This window comes from Podarcis erhardii (genome assembly GCF_964252035.2).
Source record: "Podarcis erhardii genome assembly, chromosome: 2".
Lineage (NCBI taxonomy): Eukaryota > Metazoa > Chordata > Lepidosauria > Squamata > Lacertidae > Podarcis > Podarcis erhardii.
In genome coordinates, this window is record NC_138498.1 from 55183811 (window position 1) to 55190990 (window position 7180).

General features: G+C 41.5%; 1 long non-coding RNA gene across 1 annotated transcript; it reads left to right on the forward strand.

Moving 5' to 3' along the window:
• The first annotated feature begins 710 nt into the window (after window positions 1-710).
• Window positions 711-6848, forward strand: LOC309334420. Its single transcript, XR_014153089.1, has 3 exons — window positions 711-871; window positions 3829-3882; window positions 6683-6848. It is a non-coding gene; the product is annotated as an uncharacterized lncRNA (long non-coding RNA).
• Window positions 6849-7180: the final 332 nt, after the last annotated feature.

Here is a 7180-nt window from a genome sequence, read left to right on the forward strand (position 1 = left end):
TGTAGTACTATCCAGGTTACTTTTAAGAATAGCTGAAAGGGAGCTTACGGAAAATCTGTTATTGTCAGTGAATGGTTGAATATGTGAATATCACCGCACATTCAATTTCTATGTATGAAATCAGTTTATTTTATGGTCATATTCATTTACAAATTGTTCATGTTTATAGACAGAAGCAGTGCAAACGCAAAGGGGAACATGCATGTGGTTTTCCAGACGCTTAGCAATGAAAGGACTCATTATTAAACTAGAATTATGTGACAGACAGTCTCTTTCACCTTGATGGTGGACTTCAGTAGCACATTTTCTCTTCATCCCTGCCCACAGTGGTGTTCTATCACTGTGTGTGAGAAAAGGGAATACTGCAACAGATATAGGATGGGATAGGTCCTGCTGAGCTTTTGTCAAACCCAGAGGGACAGAGAATCCCTACTAGGCTAACCCAGTGACCATAAAAATATTATCAATGCCTATGGATAGTCTGTCTCTAATACTGATGAGCTGATATTGCATGCAGAGTGCCCAAACCTGCAAAATAATGTTTCTTTTACTTTGGATATCTTTCTATCTACTAATCCACTTTTGAACTTTATGTCCATTATGGAATGACTGTAGTATATTATTATTATTATTATTATTATTATTATTATTATTATTATTATTATTATTATTATTATTTCACCTTATACATATGTTTCAAGGCGATTTAAAGACATGCTATAAAACAGCCAAAAATAGTTTTACTTTTTTTTACATCACCCCCACCCCTGAAAATAAGCTTAAAAGCAGTACAAAACAAACACCTACAGCATAGGCCTTTTCATCCAGCTGGAAAAGCTTATCGAAACAAAAATGTCTTCAATTGTTTCCGGTAAGTACAGATAGCAGGTGCCTATTTTATCTCAACAGGAATGCTGTTCCACAGAACATGTTGTTGGTATTTCACTTCCAGAAAACCCTGCACCTTATAGTTTTGCTCAGAACCCGTGCTAGACACTGTGCTTCTTCACAAAGACATGCAGTGAAGCTAACAGCCCTTCTGGCTTTATCTCTGAGATAACAGGAGCACTAAAGGTCACTGAGGATTAAGAAATTGTTAAGGATTAAGTGCCTATTACCTCTCCTTGTCCGTGTCTACACACCAGCTGGGATGGTGTGACAGATGTGCTACTTAGATACACTCCTCCTCCAAAGCCTAATGATTTCAGCCTCAAAGGCCTGATGCCCACCATCAGATTCCTGGTGGCTATAGAGATCCAGAGGTGTCATCAGAAAAAGAATAAGGTGGATAAAGAACAAGGTAGATAAGAGGGGCAAGGGTAGAGTCCGTGTGGTATAGAGGTTAGAACGTTGCACTACAGCCTGGGGGACCAGGGCTTCAATCCCCACTCAGCTATGAAGTTCACTGGGTGACCATGGGCCAGTCACCATCTCTCAGCCTAACCTTTGTCACAAGGTTGAGGTGAAAATAAAAATGGGGTGGGGGGAGAACCAGGTATGCCATCTTGCGCTCCTTGGAATAGAGGTGTGATACCAATGTAATCGATTACTAAAGAACCAAGCGAGCACAGTCTTCCTCACAATGGTGTAGCGTGGGTTGCCGGTGCCCAGGGCAAGGCAGGGCAAGTGTCGCATCCCCTGGTGGACTGGGCAGCTGGGGTGGAGGCATGCACCTGCAGGATGTGTGCAGAGCCTGCACAAAGGGTGAACAGAGCCCGGCTCCATCAGACTCCTCACCTGTTGCCTCTGTCCACCTGCCCATTAGATCAATCTGCCTTCCGCTGCTCCGTGGTGGAGCCACAACCCCGAGGAATGAGGCTGCCCTTCTGCTTCCTGCCTCTCTCCCTTCTGATCCAGGTGGAGCCTCTTGCCTCTCCTTGGTTGTTGGTGCTAGTGGCGGCATCCTCCTTGCGGCAATGCAGAGGAGGCACCGCTGCCCGCCCCAAAGCCCCGTGGGCCCAGACAGGGCACAGCTTGGCTTGCCTCCCTACAGTTCTGGCCTCAATGAGGGAGCCTGTCATGGGGGGCGCCTGGTAGTGCCCCCTCAGAAATGTGTATCTGGGGCCACGGCCCCCCTAGCTGCCCCCCATGCTACGGTGCTGATTCCCCAACAGAGCCAAATGCCATAGCCTCCATTTCTTAACCAGACAGGGCAGGCAGGCAATTTTTAGAGTGAGTGTTCCTTTCCTCTGGCACTCTCTATGTAAAATTCCCTTCTAGCATAATACTACAGGATGTCAGGTCAGGGTTTGCTCCAGAGAGCAATCCTAGGAAGGATACTTGTTTCTGCTTGCAGCTAGTTTCATTCGTAATGTGCAGAGAGGGAGAGTCGTTTTCAACAAGGCCTATGTCAGACCAGTGCATGAACATTCATTTTTCTACTTTCTTGTTGAATCGAAGCAAAGGCACTTAGTTTGGGCTGCTGTAAAAAAATAACACAGCTTAATTTTAGGGCTAAGATTGCAATGAATTCTCTCTCTCTCTCTCTCTCTCTCTCTCTCTGCAATTTGACTGGATTGTTTTCTGCACCCATCTATGACTTCCACTGGAAACCTAAATAAGCCGTTGGGAAGAGATGGTACTTAAATAGCTCTAATGAAACAGAGGCTCTAGTTTAAGTTCTTACAATGCAGGTAATTTATACAAAATACTGGCAGCACTTTGGACGCATTAGCTTGATGGGGAGGAAAAGCAGGTCAGTATTCACTTGAAATATGCCTGTTATTAGCAGCACTTCTCAGCGTCTCTGCAAGGCATAATTTAAAAACAATTTTTTTCTGAATTGCACCATCTGGAAGGGGGAAAAATCAATAATATATTTACATGTGGCTCAGCAGCTCCAACTGACTATAACTTGAGTATATGTAATGTATATTGCTTCGCCATTTGCAGATATGAATCCAGATAACATACCGTCATGGCACAGGGACAAAAAACCAAAACCAGTCTGTATTTGAGTACAGCCACCCAGGGAAGTAGTGAAGCCATCAGCCTCTGTGAAGGGAAAGTTTGCTTCCTGTAGCATCTTTGTCTTGTGTTAACCCCATTGATATCTAGGCAGTGGTGGAGGAGGGTCAACGCTTGAAGTGAGGATGGCAACAAGAACACGCTCAGATCCAGTAGTGAAAAATCAGGAATAGGGAAGAGCAGATCTGTCAATGTAGGCTTCTCTCTAGTTCACTTTTTCTAATCTTAAATTCAGTTCTCCACATTTCCATTCCATTTGTTTGTTTGTTTTAAAAAAACCTCATGAAAATTCACCAGCATGTTCATGCCATTTTATCCTAATATACATGCTTGTATGCAATTTTGCCTTATACGTTTTTGCAAACCATCTCCTCCAATAGAAGGCATTTTCATTTTATTGTCATCAATATATGCTTCATGTTCTTTTTGCACACTTTACCCTGCTATGTGCATTTTTGTTTCAATTATTTGGATGAAGAACTCATCACTAAATTGGCAGAAGTGTGCATTTTGAAGGATGGCCGTGGGCTTGTCCACCCTGCAGCTGTTTGTGTTCCCATTTAATTTGCATTGTCCACCTAAAATTACCTTCAAATAACAGTCCCCTGTAAATTCAGATTTATTCAATTTGGGGATAATCTGATAAATTGAGGTAAATCAGGCTCCAAACAGCTTTGCCAGACTTTCTTTCTCTCTCTCTTTTTGTTGTTGTTGGAGAAGGCAGAAAAGTGGGCTAATGATTGTCATACACATCCCATTTACAAGTGAAGCAGTTTGGGGGGGGGCTGAAATTGTCCCTTCTGGGTTTCTTGTCCAGATTACATTAATTTTGTTCCTCCTCCTTCCCATGTATATTTCAAGAGATGACAAGAAGCAGGGAACATGTATTACATAGACTGCTGCCTAAGGGGCAAGGTAAGTTGTTGCTCAGTGCTTCCTCTCCACTCTTATGCCATTTCCACATACCTCTTCAGAGTTCGCCACAAAGAGGGATTGACTATTAAACCGTTCTGAAAATTGTAACTCTGTGAGGGGAATAGGGGTCTCCTAACAACTCCCAGCACTTTTAACAAACTACACTGGGAAAGGGGCGGTGGTCATTACTGAGTTGGATTTGTTTTAAGTACTTGTGTTTTTATCTTTTAGTTTATTCTTAGAACTGCCCTGAGCCCTTGTGATGAAGGGTGCACGCGCTCTCTCTCTCTCTCTCTCTCTCTCTCTCTCATATCTATCTATCTATCTATCTATCTATCTATCTATCTATCTATCTATCTATCTATCATCTATCTATCTATCTATCTATCATCTATCTATCTATCTATCTATCTATCTATCTATCTATCTATCATCTATCATCTATCATCTATCTATCATCATCTATCTATCAATCATCTATCTATCTATCATCTATCATCTATCTATCTATCATCTATCTATCTATCTATCTATCTATCTATCTATCTATCTATCTAATCTATCATCTATCTATATCATCTATCTATCTATCTATCTATCTATCTATCTATCTATCTATCTATCTATCATCTATCTATCTATCATCTATCTATCTATCTATCTATCTATCTATCTATCTATCTATCTATCTCTCTATCTATCATCTATCTATCATCTCCCAGGATTCCTTGAGGGAAGCCATGACTGTTCAAAGTGGTATGAAACTGCTTTAAATATATAGTGCAGATGAGGCCTAAGTTTTACTTAGAGTAAACCCACTGAAATTAAATTAGTTATGCTCATTAATTTCAATGAGTCTGTTCTGAATATGACCAACAATGAATACAATCCAAACTTATCTTTGTAAAAAATATATATACTACAATAACTTAAAATGTATCAACATATGTCACTGAAAATATATGTAACAAAAGCAAATTAAAAATGGAATCCAAAAATGAGACAGCCCCTACTCAAACCTGCCTTCAGGCAGATGCCTTTCATAATCCTACTAGCCAAGGTCCTTCAATAAGAGATGCCATGGACCAGTCCTAGCATCTTGCCCCAGTGCAAAGCAGGTGCACTTGGCCTCTCCATACAGATGCAGCCTACGTCCCACAAGGCAGCCTGAACCAATTACCTTCTGAGCTGGAAGCAATTACCTTCTGAGTGACATCACCATCCAACAAAGCAACCACAGCATATAGATGCTCACAAAACCCATAGGGAAATAGCATAAGCTACTTGAGACTGTCTTGCCCAAGACCTCTCAGCATGTGTCATGTGTCATGGCTACGTGTTGATCTGAAAGTATTGCATACAAAGTCAGTCCTCTGCCTTTGTACCCTGTTTTCCTATTTCTGTGTTTTGCTTCCCATTTTCTTTCTTTCTACTTCAAGACTCATAACCCTTGGAAAGCACGGGGAATTGTTTTCTTGCTCTCCATCAACTGACAAGCTGTATTCACTGTTAATTATATTATGATACATTCACTCTTTACAAGCAGTGATTCAGTAGACTCCAAACCCTATTGACAGTTAACCCTATTGACAGTTGCCATAGTGAACATATTAATAAGCATCGTCAAGGAGCTATTGCAGTCCTGCATCGGTGCTAATGGTAACAGAAATGTAGAGAGCACATGGGGATCGGGAAAACCATAACCCCTTCAAGCTGGTTTCCTACCACCAATCAGTTTTTGCTTTGGCATCTGTGCTGGGATGTTTTGTACGGTCCCATTTATTATGTTGTCAAATGCTGAAAGTGGCTGAAAAACTGGGAGACGTGCAATCTGATGTCTGCAGAGAAGAGAGGAGTTTGACAGGTTTGTAATAGGGGGAACGTTGGGCTATAACAAGCCAGCAGAGCAGTAGTTGAAAGGTTGGCTGTGCCTTGGCATGGCATTTCTTCATGAGTTGGGAAGGAGGAAATGCAGCAGTTGCAGAACTTAGTTGTTATGTAGCTAAGAAGCTTTGACAGGACAATGATAGATTAAATCATTGAGAGGACATTTTTATGAGAGGCCTCCAGATGGCAGAAGTAATGCATTGTTGTATGTCTTAGATTCATGGCTTTGCTAGAGCTATTCTCTCTCTCCCCCCTGCCTCCCCCCCTTCATTAACAAGATATGTTTTCCTTTCTCTGCAATAAGACTTATAACAAGTTTAAAGAAAAAAGGGTTTGGAAAGAAACCTGAGAAACCAACTCTCAATAATGCTGGGCAACTGGGATTTTCAAACCACATTCCATTGTACACAGTTACAGATAGGTAGCCGTGTTGGTCTGCCATAGTCAAAACAAAACAAATTCCTTCCAGTAGCACCTTAAAGACCAACTAAGTCAGTTCTTGGTATGAGCTTTCGTGTGCATGCACACTTCTTCAGATACACACGTGTATCTGAAGAAGTGTGCATGCACACGAAAGCTCATACCAAGAACTGACTTAGTTGGTCTTTAAGGTGCTACTGGAAGGAATTTGTTTCATTGTACACAGGTTGGATTTCTTTTTTTCCTTTCTTCCTTCCTTTCTTTCTTTCTTTCTTTCTTTCTTTCTTTCGACATATTTCTGCAATAAATCTGTTCTAATTAATGCCAATTTTCCCTGCAAATATTAGGCAAAAACTCAGGTGATCTCTAAAGCCTCATTTGACTCTGAATTTCTCCCTGAACTGTGCACTCAGTAAGAAGTTCTGTTTTCCACTCTGCAGCAATCTATTTTCTCCTCTTCTCTCTGCTGATACATCCCATTTTCTTGTCATAGGAGAAATCGCTGTTGTATAATCTTTCCCAACAAGGAGCACATATCTTGTTCGAGCCTGATTACGCTGAAACGTTGAGACTGGCTTCTTTCTCCACTCCTGTGCTGAGCTTAGACTGCAGCTGTTCAGCATCTGGTTGCTACTTTGGAACAATATTGTGAATTCCAAGGGTGCTTGAAGATGTCATTTCAGTTCTACCTGTAATAAAATATATTAGGAGGGAAATGTGTCTTCTGCATAACATTGCTATGATCAATGTGTAAAAGCCAGAAGGACATGGTGAGAACAGCCACATAATTTTTTTAACTTTTGTTATTTTTTTTATTCCCCATTCAGCAGCTGTTTATATGGTGGGACAGAGCCACGGTGCCCCCGTCCTGAAATTGACATTGCTGCTGCTTACCTGAATGAGACTGGGCAATGGCAAGGTCAAGGCCACAACGTTGCACCAATGGGAGTACTGCTGCCCATCTGGTGCTCTGGCCTAGTTGTCAGTACAA